The following is a 19,725-nucleotide window of genomic DNA, read 5'->3' on the forward strand; positions in this document are numbered from 1 at the left end:
TTGCAGGCAGTTCAGACAAACAAACAACCAGACAAACAGAATCCATTAGGAGCTGCCACTGCTGACTGTCGCCCTTTCGCATACATCACAGTGAAAAGGTTAATGCTTCCCAAAAGGGGTGGGAGAGACGGGTGGAGGGAAGGGCAGGAGGGATCCAATCCTGCGAGGACCAGATGTCAGAGATGCTCAATACCTCACAGAACGGGCTCCCCCGCCAGCAAGGCAATTGCCCATCTCTTGGCAAAGCTTCCCTTTGAGGGATCTATAATTTATTAGGGAAGGTGGAGTGCTGAATAAATTGTGCATAGAGATGAAGCAGAGATGATCACTAACTCAAATCCCTGGGAGCTTGGCATTTCCAATCTTTAGCTCCCATTTGTGTCCCCCCCGGTCCCTCCGAAGCGAGCGAGCCAAAGAGCTGAATATCGACAAAACATAATGAGCTCATTGAGATCTAAGCGCTGCAATTAGCAGGGTGGAATGGAGCAGAGGGGCTGGGAGGCAGACTGTAATTATTTATAATGTTGATAATCACTTATGTGTAGTTAAAAATATAAATACATCCCAATGCTTGATGGCATTCACCACCCTTCAATTAGCTCCGTGCCCGCTGAGTAAGCGATAGCCAGGTACCCGCAGGAGAAAGGCTGAAGGTCTCTGTCTGGTGGCTGTGCTCACACACTGGTGGTGGCTGGGTGGAAGAAAAGCAGTTAAAGAAGGTGCCTTTGTGATAGCTCACACCACTACCTACTGCTAATGGAGTTGTGAAGGAGACAGTTCAGACAAGTGTTCTCGTGGTGGTGGATCACCCTCTGCCATCTTCTTTCCTAAATTTCATCTCCACAGGTTGTCATCCAGAGGAGCAGAATTTGGTTAAATCAAGGGATGGCAGTGCAGAGAGTCCCCACTGTAGGTGAGGAGCCTTTTGCTGTGTGACCTGTGCTGCAGTCACAGAAGAACCCGTGGTGCATTACAGGGACACTGGAACTATCATGAGAAGCACTCAAACTCCAGCCTCACGTGTCCCTGCACAGCTCACCTCATGCTGTTCCTCCTGTGCCTAAACCAGCTTCTTTAAAAATAGCTTGAGTCCCTCTGTGCTGCAGATACTTCCCTACTCCTGAAGATTTTCACTAGGAATAATTTTTTCAACAGAGTTATCCAGTCTGGATGATTCCAGAGATGGGCAATCAAAACCCTTCCTTTCTAGCAATATTCCATCTCCTTGTGGATGGAATCCACATGCCAAATGCAAATCCAAATGCCTCTGTCACAAAAATGTAAGGGATTTAATTAAATAGTTGGTCCAAATACAGTCATGTTTTACCAGCAAGAGGGAAGGGAGATAAAGAAATAGAAAGCAGCAAGTCTGAGTTGTAGGCATGCTCCCAGGGAAGATTCCATACCTGAGAACACCTTCACCTGACAGTATGCAGAAATGACCCTTATCATCCCCATAGTGCACTCCATTGGCATAAAAATTTTAATGAAAAACCAAGTAAGAGTAAAACCACAAGAAAGGGGGAGATTGCTGTACATCAAAAACAAATACATTTTGATGTGGGAGAGTAGGTAAAACCCCAATCTGCCTGTACCATTGATTTCCTTCCAGGTGAAAGGAGCATTTAACACACTGAGGACTTAAACTTGGACCCTTTTCAGTGCAAGTTTACAGAGAGGACAGCAGTGAAGGAATGGTCACCAGAGTTTAGTGAAGGAGCTTAATGAAAACATGGAAAATGTGGAAAGAAAAAAAAAAGGAAAGAAAGAAAGAAAGAAAGAAAGAAAGAAAGAAAGAAAGAAAGAAAGAAAGAAAGAAAGAAAGAAAGAAAGAAAGAAAGAAAGAAAGAAAGAAAGAAAGAAAGAAAGAAAGAAAGAAAGAAAGAAAGAAAGAAAGAAAGAAAGAAAGAAAGAAAGAAAGAAAGAAAGAAAGAAGGCAAGAACACAAACAGACTGTGTTGCAGTTGAAAACGCTCTGAGAAAATACAGGCAGTGTTCAGTGAAACTGAAAGAGAAAAGAGCAAAAGCAGAGTAAATGGAAATTGTTCAAAGATAATTGAATGTATGTCCAAGCGCTGGCGTGTGCCAGCCAGCAATAAATGCACTGCCTGTGAAAACAAGCTGGTGGGGCACGGGGAGGAACTCCTTAAAGCAAACAAGGGGAGCAAGGAGCAGCTGCAAGTAGGGTGCAGGGCCAGGAATAGGGGACAAGGGATGGGGGATAAGGGATGACTGGCTGGGAAGGAGCTGGTGAGGCTGGAAATGAGGCAGAACAACGTGTCTTTAGCTGCATGCAAACAGGACCCCAGATCTACCTTGGGCATGGTGGAAATGTGAAAGAAAGGCAGCTGGATCCCACTGCAAGGGCAGCCTGGCAGTGGCTGGGGGAGTTGGTATTTTTGGGATTGTGTTCTGGTTGAATAACCAACCATTCAGTTAGTAAGATGGTGCAGGAAATCTGTCCTTGCTCTGTGCATGGCTTTGCAGGGGCTGAAGCAGCTAAAAGAGAAATATACCTCAGCTATTCTAGCAGACAAAGAGCAGAGAAAGCACAAAAAGGACAGTGAGCTTCTGGGGTGTCTAGAAAAAAATCCACAGAGAGAGCAGGAATAAAAGATTCTTTCACAAGAAATACCAAGCCAGTTCAGACCAAGCCTGACCTACTCCAACAGCCTGTCTTTGTCACCAGCCAGTGTCCAGAGGAAGAATTATAAGATTTACACCAAGGGATGAGCCTCTTCTCCCTGTATGAGGAGCAGTCTTGCTCCTGCAGCAAGGAGCTGTTCCCAGTTCCTTGGGCACTGACCAGACAAACATGGCTCAGCCCTTTTCAGAACCAATTTCCCTTCCCTGTTGCCTGGAAAGCCTACCAAGACCCCATACAACACCACACAGGCACAATTTCAAGTCCTGGGCCAGGAATCAACCAGGTATCACATCCTTTGAAGTGTGTTCCCAAAGCAGAAATTAGTCTAGAACTTAAGGGGTGTAGAAAGCTGGTCACCACAACAAATAAAACAATACCTGCCAATAGCAGAAACCTTTCAAAGGCTGCTGGACTCCTCCATCTGACATAGATTAAAACAAAAACACAAAAGGGGATGTGATGTTTGCAACTATCAAGGAAAATGCAGCAGCACAAACAGGAAAAGGAGCCCTGTCCTCACTTGGTCCATGAGAACACACTGTCCTGGATCAAACTGACGCTTGCACCAGAGGAGACAGTGTAGACACATTGTGTGGAGAGAAGACCAGGGACTAGCATCAAAAATATTTCTACAAAGATTTTCTGGGAAAAAATCCCTTTGCCCCATCTGCATTTGTGTTTGCTGTGCACTGCCTTCCTCAGTTCTCAGGCAATCAGTGCAGAGCTGGCTCAGCTCTCACAGCCATGGAGTGATGCCTCACTCAGGTTCAGCAATCTCAGGCACAAGGAAACAAACCCAGGGAGAGGAGAGGAGATCCCACTGGAAGCAGATCCCCTGTCAAAGCATGACTCTTGTGAAGAACAGCCAAAAATTGAGCAACCACCCAAAAACTTCCTGGCAAAGTAATTTTGAGCTGATGTAGCTGAGAAAATGTGGGTCTATTTGCAGATCATTTGTCAGAGTATGCCAGACTGCTCAGAAGAAACACTTGAGCTGACTGCAATTCTGGTATTTTATTTTATTTTATTTTATTTTATTTTATTTTATTTTATTTTATTTTATTTTATTTTTAATATCAAAATGACTATAAGTGTTTTTTGTTTTCCAAGCAATTTGTTTCCAAAAAGAGTATATGTTGGTATCAACTACTATTTAAAATATGGAGAGAAAATAAAAAGTAGGACCTTTCCAGTGGAAGCAACCTCAGCATTTAAATTATTTCAATGCTACAATATTGTCTCTTTGATGCAACCAGATAAACTCTAATTAGTTATGACTAAAGCATCTGCTTTAGCAACACCTGGATCTACAAGCCAAGGAATCCAACAGAGAGACTTCTACTTACTTCAGTGTGCTTTGTAGAAGCTTCATGTTGCATTAACCAGTAAATTCAGTCAAAAACCCAGAGAACAAGGGTGAAATTAATTCAGGCTCCCCAAAAAGGAAAGAAGAGATTCTGGCAAGCAAATTCTGAAAGAGCAAAAGTGTCTGGATCCACCACCCTTTTATTTCTCTTTATCTCTTGCAGTAACCTGATAAACATGAGATGAATTTATGATGGAAGAAGCCAACTCAGCCAAGCCTACAGTGGCTCCAGAGCCTGCTATTCCTGTCCCAAGAGCCTGATTCCTTTATTGCAGTGTTTTTCATGGATGCTAAAATCCCCTTTATTCTCCTCTGAGCTGCTGTTGCCTTTGATTGTACAGAAGGGATTTCTAAATGCTTATTTACTACCATCCTCCTGTAATTCCTGCATCTGGGAAAAAAGGGAGACCGGTTCATTTTGAAACAAGATGTTCATCTTTTCGACAGCTAGCATGGACTGGGGCATCAATAAATTAAGGGTTCTAGGGATTAATTGATTGGAACAAGGTTGGTTAACTAAATGGGAACTAATCTGCTAGCAGGCAAACTGGAGCTGGGCTACATTTGTCCTCCATGAGTTTGGGCTGTGAAAATGAAAATTTGCTGATGATAGCATAATGCAAACAGGGATGCTGAGCAGAAAGGGAAAAAGGAGGTTTTTCTCCCTAAAGGAAATGTACACAGGCTCTGCTAGATCTGAAATGATATCTCGCTCAACCTCTTTTCTTTGTGAAAATCACTACTTCTGAAACAGGAATTCTAGTGAAGGGAAGATCCCATTATCAGCAGCAGTCACATTTCACAGCAATGTGATTAACTGCCGGTCACATGCGCCCCTCACTCACCACTTGTAGACAGCTCAATAATTTTAACGAGGAAAGAAGACTGTCTTTCCCTTTCTTCCTTCCTTTCTTCCTTCCTTTCTTCCCCCTCTTTTCTTTCTTCCTTCCCCTCCCTTCTCCCCTTTTAGACTTCCCTTACAAGGCAGGCAGTTGAGGCTGACCCTTCAGGAAAACCCCACCGGGACCTGGATATCACTTATCAAGTCTAAATATGCTGTCCTGGCCCAGGTTGATGTGAAGAGCGGCAGCCACGTCTGAGAAATCTCCCCCTTTCAGAACAAAACCAGTCACCTTGGCTGGGAAATACACTCCTTCCATCACAGTCACACTTCAATCACCAGCCTTTCCCTTGTCTCAGCTCCTGTCCTTGGTTCGGAGTATTTACAGCCCATCTGTCTGTCTCAAACACACTTCTCACTCAAGAGGGAAATTAATCTCTCCTTCTCTCCCCTCTCTGCTTTCTCTCTCCTTCTCCCTCCCCCCCTTCCTCCAACACTTGCAATTTGCCATGAACAGCTTCCCTTTTCTCATCTAAAATTCTCGATGACTTTGAAAATTGACTGCACCCACACACCTGGGCACGGTGAGAGATAATTGATTGCATTTTTATTTCGTCTCTTCCCTAAACTGTTTTCCTTGCTAATGGCCAGTTCTCTGCAATTTTTTTTTTTTTAAACTGACACTCAGTGTGAGGGACTGAGGGAAAGGAAGAAATAACCAGCTGCTGAATATTGTCTCTCCTGCCTCTCCAAGGAATTAAAAGCTCGATGAGTGATGAGGATCTTGCGTGGAGACAGATCAGCTCTCACAGGGTCCAGGTGATAGAAAGCTTTGCAGGAGACCCTCTGGGGCTTTGCAAAGGGACGTGCCCTGTAGCACTGCTAAAAGCAAAGGTCACACAGGCTTCCCAACCACTAACTAGGGGTACCCCCACGTTTTTCTGTTCCACTTTTAAGGCTTAAGTTACTCACTGCTCCTGCACCTTCTTTCCAAACAGAGCAGACTCCCTCTTTTACAAACAGGGAAACTGAGGCACGGTGGGGAAGGATGATTTCCATGAAATCTCCTGAGATGGGAGGCATTGCAGCTGCCAAAGCACAGAACTGGGAGAGAGAACGTCCTTTTATTTCCAGCTTGGTATCAAGTGAGGGCAGAGGAACCAAATTATTTAGATATGAGCACTGACCTTGGCTCCTAAAGACTCTTAAAAAGTCAGACATGTTATTCAGGTAAAATACTGGCTGTGATTTCTCTGGCTCAGTTTCCCCATGGTAATAGTGATGGGCCAGTTTGATTGTGAATCTGCCTCTCATCATCAGGAATTGGTGGTAGTTCTTTTATGTCTCTCAGGCTGAAAGGATATTACCAGAACCTTTGCTCCTAGGAAAAAAATCTGCTTCTCCTCCCATCCTCTAACTCATCTGGAAATCTTACTCCAGAGGGTGTAGTAGAGCTTATGGAGACTGAAATTAGGATGGAGGGATAAAGGATGGATTTCACAGGGGGAATGAAATGGAATGGGTAAAACCAAGTCAATCAGCTGAACCAAGAAGGCTGGTTAGGTGAATTCTTCCTGCTTGTGTTGGCCTCCTTAAGGTCTTGTTTCTTGGTTAGTAAAAACTGCTCTTTGTGCTGGGAGGTGGCTCTCAGCACAGGAATGTGCTGAGGGAAAAGCACAAGTTTCTGAGGTGTGCTGGGTCAGTCCATCTGCAGCTGGAGGCCCAGCAAGACCAATCTGGAGACAGATGGCAACACAGAAGAAGCCACCTCTGAAATGACACACAGCATTTGACCTCAAATCCTGACAGACAGACTCTGTGTATCCAAATTGCCTGGAGAAACTGAACACACCCCTGGGCAAAATCACATTTATATCTTACAAAAGAAGAAATAAATGGGAAAAGAAAAGGGCACAGTCCACAGTTTGAGGAAGATTATGAGCATTTCTTTTTGACAGTCTGGTTTAGCTGTGCAAGGAAAAGAGATGGGGCTCCTGAGGAGAAGGAAGGAAAAGATCTGGATTCCACCTGCAGTAGGCACAAGCCTCTGATTTCCATTGCATCCATGGCCCACAAGATCCTAACACTAAAATCAGCCTTCACCTTAATTCTGTACCTGGGTGCTCAGGATTGAGAAAAAAAACAGACGGAATTTGCAGTCATATATGATTTCTGCAGTGCAAGATGACAGAAATCCTGTAAAGTATCTTGATTTTGCCAGATTACTTGCCAAAACCTAAGATATTTTGGCACTGTGCAGTTTAAAATATACCCTGTGCAAGTTCAAGTCTATAGTTCAAGTCTGTAGAGCAAAACTTGATCCAAAAGAAACAAAGAAAACTTCTCCATGCACAGCTGCAGCCTCTCCAACAAACTGTGAGTTTGCACTTAGCTGGGCTAAGCCAATTTACCTCAAGTCTCATAAAGCCAAAGCTACTCTAACATTTTGCTAATCTGTAAGAGACAGGAACATCCTTCACTTCTAACCTTTCCAGCAAGATCAGCTGATTAGATACATCAAATACTGGTGTCAGAGATGAGCCAGAGCAGCAGCAGTGGGAAATAAGATTTAGCCCCCACCTTCATTTAATTTTTATGATCAAAATGTTTCAAAACCCAGTTATGTCCAAGGGTATCCTCAGGTTGGATGAAGGTGTCAGGTAGGTACTGGACCCTTCTTTTCTCTTAGTTCATTGCAAAAGACAGAAAGAACAGGCTGGTGCTTCCAGGGATGCAGGGCAGCTTTCCAGGGAGAGATTCCTGGGGGTACATTTCTGAAGGATTTCGAGGCAAAGCTTATCCAACAATAGCATTTAGAAGAGAGTGGATGATATTGTTAGGCAGAATATAGGTTTGTCTGAAATATTCATCCTCTCCACACAAAACTGTTTCCTCTTTTGTCTATTTCAGTGAGCACTCTCTACTTCTGTACTCTGAGATGTTTACATAACCTTCACTCAAGGACCACAGATTTAAGCACAAACATGTTTTATCCTTTCCTTTCACCTCATCCATGGATTTCCGTAAATGCAGGAATGGAGAAGTGCTCTCCAAGGCAGGCCCCCCTCTCATCAGGCTTTGCCAAATGTGTGCAAACACAAAATTCGTACAGGGCTGCTTTGCTTTAACATTCCCTTTAGAAGTCAAACCTCCTTGTTATTTACTGTCAGCCTTCAGACCAAAGCAGCAATACCCATTCCTGGTGTGCTGACCTGTCACGACCTGCCCAGCCTTCCTGGCTATCCCCAGCATTACCAAAAAGCATTCCAGGGCTGCTGGATGTCAGCAAGAGTTAACTTCTGCTGCCCCTACACAGCTCCATCCTCACAGGGGCCTGGAGGCCAACAATTGGCAGTTCCTCTGTTTGCCAACTGGAAATCAGCCTCCTTTTTTGCTGAGTGCTCCATTAACAGGAACCCACAAGCAGGAGGAGGAGGGAATCCAAGTCCCAGCCCAGTGGGAAGATTTCCTCTGTGTCCAGCAGGCCCTGGATCAGGATTCTGCCCAGGCAGGAGTTACTTGAAAAGAAAGAGCCATTGTAATCTTTGGGGCAGAGCATCATCCACAAGTGTTAACCCTGCTCTGGTCTGACAGCACCTCTGCTCCTTCCCTGCCTTACAGCATCATTTTTGGGGTCAGCATCTCCAGCTCAGGTACTGGGTATGACTGGGTATGCACTCCTGTGGGAATGAATGAAAAATCTTAAATTTGAAACCCAGAAGATGAAATCTCCAATGGGCCACATGGCTCTGATTCTCTAAGCAAGGCTTTGCATCTTTTTGGCCAGGCTGGGCTTTCTCTTTTTTTTTTTTTTTCCTCACAAATATATTTCAAACAACAGGGGAAATGTAACAAACCAACTATTTAATTAGCAGGTACTGCAGAAAGCAGGAAAAGAGCAATGCTGTACACAGTGACTGTGTTTCCTCTCGATTTATTTCACACAGATGGAAGTGTTAGTGACAGCAAAAGAACTAATACTAATTCCTGAAAGAATAATTAAAAAAACCAAACCAAACAACTCCAAAGCCAACAAGAAGTTAACAGTACTGTTTATAGGCAGGCTGTAAAATGAGCAGCAGAAGGCTCAGCTGCATACAGAGAGACAAACTTAAACCTTTCTCTCTATAACACCCAGGGCTGCAAGTGAAGATGGTCTGTCTCCAAATAGAGATGAATAAGAAGCTGATAAATATGTCTGGAGTGGGCCTGTGCTTTAGAAGGGACAAGAAGGTCAGGTGGGCATGACAAAATTCTGGAAGAAGCTTGGAGCAGATATTGTTGGAAAAAAAACAAATGCACCACGTGCAGCTGAAGGAAATGTGGTGGTTTAGGTCCATTTGCCAGTGGAAATGTGTCCACAAGACAAATCCTGCTGCTGAAGGGGTTGGCAGCCTTGTTGCATATTTTCACAGAATAAAAAGGCACTCAGTAGGCTATTGAGAGTCTTTACTTTTCACCTCAAAGTCTGGTTCCACCAGATGAGGGCTGAGGCACAGGGGCATGGGTAAGCTCTCCTGTGGATACAGCTTTTTGGGGCTGTTAATTCAGCACTAAATTCACACACATGGGAAGCATTCTCATCAGAAGATATAAAAGCAATTCCTTGTATATGTCACACCATTCACAGTATCTCACAGGCACTCTCTGGAGCTTTCAAATACAGCACAGTCAGACCTGCTGAGACTTGGAGACACTGGGTCACCTCTGAATGCACAGTTAGAGCCTTTCCCTACACCCTGGTGACCTGGCTGGTAATGGATGTTTCAGTGCAGAGCCCAGAAACCCAGAAACTGTCTCACACCGATTACATCTGAGAGCACTGTGCTCTCAGAAAAACAGCCTGCACGCAGCAGCTCTGCACAACAAAACAAGCTGCAGGCAGCTGAAAGCACCCGCTCCTTCAGGGAAACCTAAACCTTCAGGAATGCTCCTGAAACACCCAGCTGCAGCAGGGCAAGCAGCAATCTCTCTCTCTCTCTTTCTGTGCTGCAGACCCCGTTTTCCAGATCTCCAGTTCTCATTCAGCTTGGGCAAACACTTCTGCCATGGCTGGAGAATGCTGTGGATGATGCAGGTTTCCCATGCTCAGAATTTAGGCACTTGTAGCTGTGTTGCTCTACTCCTGCCTCTTAGCCTCAGTCAAAATCCACTCATGGGCCTCACTGAAACACGTTGTCATTCTCTGTAAAGAATGTAAGCACCTCCAAGTGACCACAGGGGCAAACAAAGCCATGAGGTGAGGTCTGAACTCAGGACATCAGTGCTGGCATGAAGAGCAGCAGCAGCAGGGAATCTGAGGGGTGCACACTGACCTAAGGGCATTTCAGTGAGCAGCAGGGCTGTTCTGCAGCTTCACCAGCCCTTTCATCCACAGGCTCCACCTGCCTGTGCCCTCCCCTGGCTGGCTGAGCTGCTCACCAAGGTGAGCAGATGGAATTTGCACACCTGGGCTTGTGCTTGGTTATCTTGCTGCATGCCCACTCGTGGAACAAAGCACCTGTCAGTTTAGAAGCAGTCAGTGCTTAACCTTTACAAAGCCCCAAGAGGGATGGAAAAGGTGATGAGGAAAAATGAAATTAAAAAGAAATGAATGATATGGTTTTGTTAACAGTTAATTGTGAAAGGTAACACCCAATTTTAATTCAGAATGGTGTGGCAAGGTCAGGCTGGATGGGGCTCTGAGCAACCTGGTCTAGGCTAAAGGGGGTTGGCACAAGGTGGTCTTTAGGGTCCCTTCCAACCCAAATAATTCTGATTCTATGCAAAAAGTCTGGTTGTCTGTCTCATTTGCTAAAGCACCTCTTCCCCAGCACGGTGATGACTCTACTCTTCGGTAATTCAGTTTAATTGAAATTCTATGCCTGTTAAATTCTGAGCCCTGTATCGATCAACATATGTCAACTGTGGAAAATTGTACTAAATTGTGTTGTTTTACTGTGCAGCAGTCAACTATCTGTTGGTGTCTGAAGTTAGTTTATTTCACCTACTCAAAATTGGGCCTGGACTGATATTGCATCTAGAATTGGATTTTCTGTTCTTGATTTTTAATAACTAGGATTTGCACCACACTCAGAGAGATAAACACAGCCAGCAATTGGGGCTGTGGATCTATCAGCTCTTAGGCACGAGGCAGAGCCCTGCCTGGTTTGGAGCTGCATGGGAAACCTCAGGACCAGTGAGCCCTTGTGCAAGGTGCTGCTGGGATTTCAACAAGAGCTTTCTCCTCTCCCTGCTGGTCCTGAGCCTATCCCATGGCCCAGGACACTTGGCACTTAATCATGCTCTCTGTCTGGTTTGTTCCCATGCTGAATGACCCTGAGTTATACTGACCTTTCTTCTCAAACCCTGTTTTCCAGATCTCCAGTTGTTTCTGCAGTTGTTCTCCTCCTGACCCACATTTTTTGGGGGTGACGATATAAAAAATAAAATCCACACTCAGAACTAACCTCTGTGCCCTGGCTGTGACCTCACAAATGCTGAGGAAAGCAGAGGGCTCATTCCAGCACCTATTTCCATGAAAAAATGCTGGTTTCCCCCCAACACAGAATTTATTTCATGCTGGTGATAGTACCAAATCCTTTTCATCACTAGTTTGCCTCCTGCCTCAATCCATAGAGCCAATTCCTCCTGCTTGTGTATAAATTCCTGCTTTATTTTCACTGAATTGCATCCTTCCTCTCTTTCATTTTTTTTTTTCTGAACATTTCTCCAATTTGTTTGATCTTCTCAAGTGGAAGCGCTTGCACTGAGCAGCCTCTACAAATACATGGTGCAGTTTAAATTCCCCAGTGTTAAAAATATCTGCTTGACTGTAAAAGACTCTACTTTTTATATGGAAATAGCAGCTCACTGGGACACAAGTGGCGCTGTGTTGTATGGCATGCCGAAGCAATCTGGGAAAAAGGAAAACTAATACAAACCAAAAGTAAAAATACAAAGTAAATACATAAATAAATAAATAAAGTAAGCAAATGGGATTGAATTTACAAATATATCAAAAACGTCCTGTGTGGAGACATTTACTTTCCATGCAAAAGTAGTTTCTTATCCGCTCTTTTATCTCCATGCTGTGTGCACACTGTGCAGCTCAGGGGACTGACTGCTTGATGTGTTATTGATTTCAGGGGGAGGGGAACATACAGAACTGACAGAAACTTCTGTAGCAAGTAGCACAACTATTCACTCAACATCCATGGCCTCTGAAACCAATTCTGTCCTCTTTTCCATGTTTTCTCATTTTGTTTTCAATCACCACTGACAGGTACCTTCAGCTCTCCTCTCTTTCACACTGCAGAGGGGAAGCAGCAATAATTAATTCTAATCACAGAGAAGAAAAGCACAACTGCAGAGAATGTCCACTGGAAAAATATGGTCAGAAACTCCCCAGTCATGCTCCTGCCTGTCTGCAGCTATAATGCACAAAGAGCTGTGAATCCAAAAGGGAGAGGAAATGAACCTCTTGCTCAGGGTTTTGTGCTTGATCAGGAGTGAATGAGAGACAAAGTAAAGCTCTGTTTAAATTTCTGTGCAATGTGTAGATAAATAACTCAGAGGGAATGCACAAATGAAGATGGTCAGCAGAGCCCTCAGGACACATCTCTGCCACACTGGGACAAACTGGGAGAAGAACCCCTCAAGACAATTCCCACTTTCTGATACTGCATCCAGAATTTTACTGGCTAAATTAAAACTATTCTAAGTGGGAGGCCACCAGTGGACAGACCTGAGCTGCTCCTCTTGGTGTTTAACCCCTTAGGTAGAAGGTCAAAACATTATGTTTTTTGTAGAAGAGAGACAGAAGTGCCACTAAACAAGAAAAGTTTTGAGGGAAAGAGACACAATTCTTTTAAGAAATGCCAATGGTAGAATATTACCTAAATAGTGATTTTAGAAAAACAGCTGTATAAAACCAAAAATAAGCAAGGAAAAAAACCCCAATATTTTGTCTGATAGGTTTCTCTAATTTTTAAGTTTCTTCATTTAGATGCCTCTATCCTTGGGCTTAAACAAGTGTCTCAATAGCCTAACAACAGTGTTACAGGATTTGGTACAGGGATTTAGACATGTTTTCCTTTGAGTCAGGTGATGCCTCTAAATTTCATAGTGTTTTTTGAAATTCCACACCTTATATTTTACACCCTTTCTCCTCCAAGAAAAACATATGAACTGACTTAATCTTACAAAAGGCCATAATATTTTTTTTTTCTCAAGTGATCCAAAATGTTTTACTCATGACTAATAAGGGGCTACCTCTGCATAAAGACATGAATGATCACTTACCAGCATCCATTAGCACAAAGAAAAACCCCTTTAAGACAAAAACGACGAGCAATAAGTCTGCATGAGAAGTTCAGAGAGGAAAAAGATCATCACATCTGCATCACAGTTTGGCTTAGAGTGGTATCTGCCAGAACACCAAACACTAATGTCAGCTTTTGGTATGATACACGATGTAATCCAAGGGTGTATGAATTAAAAAACAAAACAAAACAAAACAAACAAACAAAAAAAAACACCAAAAAGAAACTCAAAAAATCCAAAAAGCAGTGAATAATTTCATTATCTCTGACTTCATGAAAAAGAGATGGTTACTCCAGCATAAACTTAATTTGGAGGGGTCTGGGGAAAATAAAGAATGGTCTTATCTCGAGGTTTTGGATTCATGGAAACTCCCAAAAAAAGCAACTGCTGCAATGTCCCACTTCTCTAGGGGCACAGGAGGGGTATTCTTAGATATTTATGGACATTCTTACTTGTGGTTTCTACTAGAATACGAAATAAAGAGAGAAAAAAGATGTTTTGCAGATATTTTGAACCCAAGAAAACATTTGGTTTGCCCTGGGGGATATACAAAGCCAATGGCCCTAGGAGCAATTTTAACTGGTATTTATTTCTCCTGCTTGGTGTAGGCACTCAGGGAAACATTTCTTGTGCTATTTCAGTGGCTTTATACTGCATAGAAGCTGAAAATCTCTGTGTCCTCATCTCTCTAACATATCACTGTGCTGACAGAGACAGGAAAAGCACCCAGCAAACGCAGTGTGTTGACTCGCTCCTGACATGCATAAAAGGAAGCAAGGAAGATGTAATTTCAGTATTTTATTATACTCCAATTTTCACTCAATCTGATTGTAACCAGCCATTTTCAGTGCCAATACTTCCATTCAGAGAGGCCTCAGAGGCAGGGACATTTTTTTATCAGTGTGAGAGTAGCTTATTGCAGTGTTGATTTATACCAAGGAGCAGGTGGGATAGCTCGGGCCAGCTTGAAGCTTTACCATTTAATAAGCAATGGGCAAATGCAACTCATCACTGTGTGGTCTGCTGGGAAAATACTGCTTGCTATTTTGATTTCCACAAAAGAGCTGATGCTTTTTTAAAGAATGTGTTGTGCTCCTGGAGGTGACAGAAACTCAGGTGATATGAAAGACATTGATTAATCAGGTAGGCATCCCCCAAAAATACATGTTTAATCTAAACATGCATAATTATATATGGATACTGTCTGGGGGACCTCTTATAGATTCATTTGTTCTCATGTCAGGCCTTTTACCTCCTTCTGAAAACCTCAAAAAAGAAAAGGCAGCAGCAGGGCCAGAGGTGAAGAAATCTTAAAATCACAGAAGGGTTCAGGCCCTCCATGAGTTATGGGCAGTAGTTGGTCCTAGAACTACCAAAGGAATTCTTATTTTTTAGTTATTCCATCACTAATTTAGTTACCAGGTAGAGTTAACCAAAATACTAACAAATCTGAATGGTCATTATGTTCTCAAATGAAAATTTCAGGTTATTTTTACTAGCTTACTAGGAGTTTGTCGTTATTTATTTATTTTTTATTATTATAATATATAGGGACAGTGCATTCCTCAGTGATGCAGCTGAGATTTCAAATTCCAGACAGTGGCTGGGAGGAAATGGCACTGACTTGGCAGGCATGAAACATAGTTCTGTTTTAGCTGTGCAATTTATTTCCTATCTCACTTTGCACCTGCCTTTTCCTTCTCCCATAATACATTTGTCCATCTAAATTGAACAGCCTTCCCAGCAAGGATGGTCTTTCTCTTACTGTTTGTATCTGGCATCACTCAACAGGGCTCCTGTTTCCTCTGGAGTCCTGAGCAGTATTGTAACTCAGGCAATTAAGATGAGCAAAAAGCCTGATTATTCTGCCTAAAATAAGTCTGTAATGGAACTAACACTGTGCAGATGGGAGAACAGATACCTCATATGACTATTTTGCTCCATTACACAACAAAGAGTCAACTGTGAGCAGCTCTCTAACAAGCTGGATGTTGGTAATTTTTTGTCCGGAGCACTCAGCAAACGCTGATGAACAACAAGTGAGCGTGCATTTACGAGTGATTTGCTAACAAAACCTGGGAGCCAAGGCTGCTGCACAAGCTCTGCTGAAAAGAAATGGGCACACTTAGTTTGCTGTCAGCAGCAGATGCATCTTCAGTGGTGCTAATGGAGGCTGGGGCTGCGGGCTCTGCAGGGCACGGATTTGGCTCGGCGTTCATACAGCACTTAGCACAGTGGGATCCTGCTCTGTTATGGGATGCCATGAATGCTAAATTAACACAAATACATATTTAGTAAGGAGCAAATGATAGATGTTTTGTGGACAGCCAGGCTGCCGCGTTATTTGGGTTGCAGAGTTTCTCCTGCAGCCCAGGCAGTTCTAAGGAAATGCTATAAAGATGCCCAGGAGCTGCCTCATGCAATATTCAATCAGCTGAAGTGATCCGAAGCACTGCTGGTATTAGAGAGCACGCTCTGCTGTATTCATCTGTGAGCTGTTCCCTTACAGAAATCTGAGCACACCAGAGGTCCAGAATCACAGGTAACATCTGACAGAAGTCTCTTTCTGTCTTAGAAATTCAGCCATCAACATCTGCTGAGATGGGTTCTGTTTCAGATGAGATTTATGGAACAGCTATTGATTAAACCACAGCTTTAGTTCCGTTTACCACTTACACAAACAATACACAAACAATTAAATACATTACTGAGCTGAATAGCATTTCAAATTAAAGGAGTTTCTGCCTTCAAAAGCACTTAAAAACATTATCCTCAGACATACATATATATGTATGTTTTCACTGTTTAATTGACATTGTTTTCCCAACTCCTTCAAGTCACCTGTAATATCAAGTCAATTAAGTATTATTTTCCCAACCTATTTACTGAGCTACCTAGCAATCAATCCACCTACACACAGAGAGAACAAATGCTCATGGGGGATGGTAGATCTTAAAAAAACCACTGAAAAACTGTCAGCCTTCTCCAATGGCAGCCAGGCTCATAGCTTTGCAGGATTACACAGCCTGACATCTTGCAGAAAATAAGTCCATGGGATAAAAGCTCCATATTCTGACAGTACCATTCCCTCCCTGCAATCAATATACTCCTGTGTGGAATAGCATTACTATTTCAAGTTATACACATGCTAAATATGTTTTGGATTATGTTGGTATAAATAAATAGATGAGAACACATTTCTTTTCCATCTCTGGTCAGGAGATCACCCTCAGAACAGAAAGCAGTGCTGGGATAGGTCAGTAACACTTGGGTAAATCAGGTTTGGCTCCTGCCATTGCCACCAGGTGACCTTGGGCATGTCACACAGGGCCTGGCTTCCAAAGGGAGCTGAGCACAGGGTTGAGAGGCAGAAAACCCCAAGTGCTTGACATCACCCCCCTCAGCTCACAACACACTCAGCTAACCAGAGTCATCCCCCCAATATATTAAATTTTGCTGTATCTGTGTGCATGGCAATGCAGAAAGAGGAAGAGGTAATATATAATCCAACACTTTTCTGTATAAGGAGTCTAAATGAGGGTCAGTTCAGCTCACAGGTGGTTTATTTGCCAAGTCTCACTGTGGTCTCACTCACCAGGAAACATGGGGGGTGATGGAACAGGAGAGGCTTTACCAGGTCTGAGAGGAGCTCCCACTGCAGCCTGAAGTATGGGGCTCCTCTTGTGAAAGGGCACATGATCCCACAGACAAATATTTTTTCCCTATATTTTTCCCTATTTTTCTATACCCTATCCTTGTAAATCAAAGCATTAAATCCTGTTTTGTCCCCACTGCATCTCAGTTTGTCAGCACTGCATTTGTGCTGCATCTCAGACTCCATCCCTGAGCACCAGCACCATCCTTAGCACAGGTGGGGCTCCAATTCACACAGGAAAGTCTGGGTCTTTCAACCTGGACCAAAGAAATAAATCCTGGCCAATAAATCCTGCATAGAGCCAGCGTGAGGCTGCAATCAGAGATGGCCCATAAAGCTCTTTCAGAGTGAAAACTATTACTGTTATTATTTGTAGTGCTTCATTTAGTAGAAGGGCAAGTCACACCCCTGTACAAGCAGGTACATTTTGGGGCACCAAGCCAGGTAGTAAAACAACTGTGACTTGTCAGGTGAGACAAGATCAGTCAGGCTAGGATTTGGAGTTCAAATCACTATTGGAAATGGAGCTTCCTGGGAGCTAGAGCAAACTAAATTAAAGCACAGATATTCACACTGCCAGAGGATTTCAAAATGAAATTTAAAGGGCTTCTTCACAGAGATGGGAGAGTAATGCAAACAAATGCCCATGAATATTTGTTCACATTTTACAAGCTTCTGCTTTGGCCATTATCAGCCACCTTCAGTAGTTTAGTGTGTGTTCAAGTCATCCATATCTTGTGGTTCAAGAGTCACAGCATTTCAGTGCTCACTGCAGATAGGTTGTCTAACATTTTCAGCTGGGGAATAGCACCAGATGATTCCCCCTGCTCAGCTGTATCTGTTGGGACAGCCAATTTTGGAATTCAATACCAAATGAAAGCTAGAAACTTCCCTTCTTCTCAGACCACACCAGGTTTAGCAGAGGGACCTGCTTAGTGTTTCCAGAGCAGGGTTATTTATTTTTAGCCTTCTGTGCTCTTCTTGATCTGAAGAAAGATCCAGCTCTGATCATGAGGGCTCTCTGCTACCTTATGCCTAATGCCCATTCCTCTCTTTACAGCCCCTGAGTTAATTTTTCCCTCATTAACAGCTGCTGTGGCTGCACATGCTGTAAAATGGGATCCACCAGACCTGTTGTGTGAGAGAGTGCACACAAACTCTTCCCAAAGCCCTTACAGCCTGCCTTTCATCATACTCAATGTGAACAGACCACAAGGAAAGGACAGAATTTCAGTGTAAATCAGCCACTGTTATATACTGAGGACAGTTCTGGAGCAGCCATTTAATCCCTTATTGTTCTTTTTCGTAAGAAAAACACATTGCCTTCCATAAATCTTTGTTGTGAGTCCACAGGGTCATCTATTTGCCAAAAGAGCAATTATTGATTATTCCCAGCCTACAGCTGCTGTGGCTGTTCCTGAAGTGTGTGTTCTTCTCTAATCAGAGCTAAGGTTATGACACAGCTTTTGTCATCTGCTTTCCCAGAAAACAACAATATCCCTATGACATCCACAACCAGTGCAGTGCTATAAAATACCAGAAAGAATGGCTTCTTAATGAGGGATCTTCTCTTATTTGAATCCCATTTTTTAGCAGTCCTGATGCCCCTTTTAAATCAGTCAAATAACTGCAGTTTCAGTCCAGCCTCTGGATCTGTCTGAGCAGGAATCTCTGCCAACTCCTTCTAGCACATTGAGGCTTAGAGGAAAAATTAAGCAGCATTTCAAAACACCAGTTAGGTGTAAGACTTAGCCAGGCACTCAGGGTAACAATCAATGACTTGAAATTTTAAAACTGGGTGTTCTGATCCTTCTTTCTCACCAAATGATCCTGGTCTCACCAAGGAACAGTGAAAGACATGGGTGTGCTAAATGATGTTCAGAGGTTTTGTATGAAATCCTCAGCCATTGCTGGGCCTGGCTGGCCCCAGGAAATGCCAGTGACACTCCTGCTTAGATCATTAGTTCGAATCAGTGGTGATGGCTGGAAGGGGCTGCTGTGAAATGAGATGCTAATAATCATCATGTGTACAGGCAGCATTTCAGGGTGGGCTGGCATGCCCCATGTCAGCCTCTACTTTATGTTCATGTGTATAATCCCCATATCAGATAACTCACACCCATTTAAGAGTACCAGTCTGGGAAAATAAATCCTCAGATAACCCACACAAGTCAAATAATACACCAAATCAGATGTGGTGGGATGACCAAGGGTAGGAAAACTATTAGGGAAAAAGGTGCAGACTGTGGGAGTCAGAGGCAGTAGAGCTTGACTTGAGAGGAGAAGGGATGCTGAAATGTCCCCTCATCTCATCCATAAGTGTGGGCAGAGACCACACTGTTCCCAGAGCATTTTGGCTTGTTTTTTTCACAGAGAGTGAGCAGCCTGTTCATGAGAGAATCTAATACTATATGGAATAAATGAGATTTGAAAACTGCATATTTTCCACCCACACTACAATGGGCATTATTGCTGGCAGCCAGCAGTGGGAATAGCTGGGTAGACTAGCCTTAATTAGGAGGAAGGCATATTCTTCTCAGGAGAAAGCTAGGCTTGCAAATGTTTGCATCGAGCACATTCCATGGATTTCAGACATAGCACCATTTGCAAAGCAAGGTCTGATTGAAAATGTGTGTGCACTGTAGGGCATCATTTTCAATTCCTGCACAGGACATTTCTCCAGACAAGCAAAAGAGGACAGGGTTTCAGATGCTGTCACTTCTTCCTTTGTGAATTGTAGGTCATGCATTCACCCAAAATACAAAATGTCAGAAGCGAGGGCCACAATGTCTGCAGGGGCTGAGCCCTCTGAAACACTGCAGACCCTCAAGCTGCCATCTGGGGAACCCGAGCTGAGCCATAAAATCATTCAGAGTTGGGATCCTACACAGCCTTAGCATGTGTGGCCAAAC

At 43.4% G+C, this 19,725-nt stretch overlaps 1 protein-coding gene across 1 annotated transcript in view; it reads right to left on the reverse strand.

The window, feature by feature from the left end:
- The window catches only part of LOC131559671 (cytosolic carboxypeptidase 6-like), a 205,540-nt gene that overhangs the window by 22,467 nt on the left and 163,348 nt on the right, over positions 1–19,725 (reverse strand). The window lies entirely within an intron of this gene.

The sequence above is a fragment of the Ammospiza caudacuta genome, chromosome 7, assembly GCF_027887145.1.
Source record: "Ammospiza caudacuta isolate bAmmCau1 chromosome 7, bAmmCau1.pri, whole genome shotgun sequence".
Classification (NCBI taxonomy): domain Eukaryota; kingdom Metazoa; phylum Chordata; class Aves; order Passeriformes; family Passerellidae; genus Ammospiza; species Ammospiza caudacuta.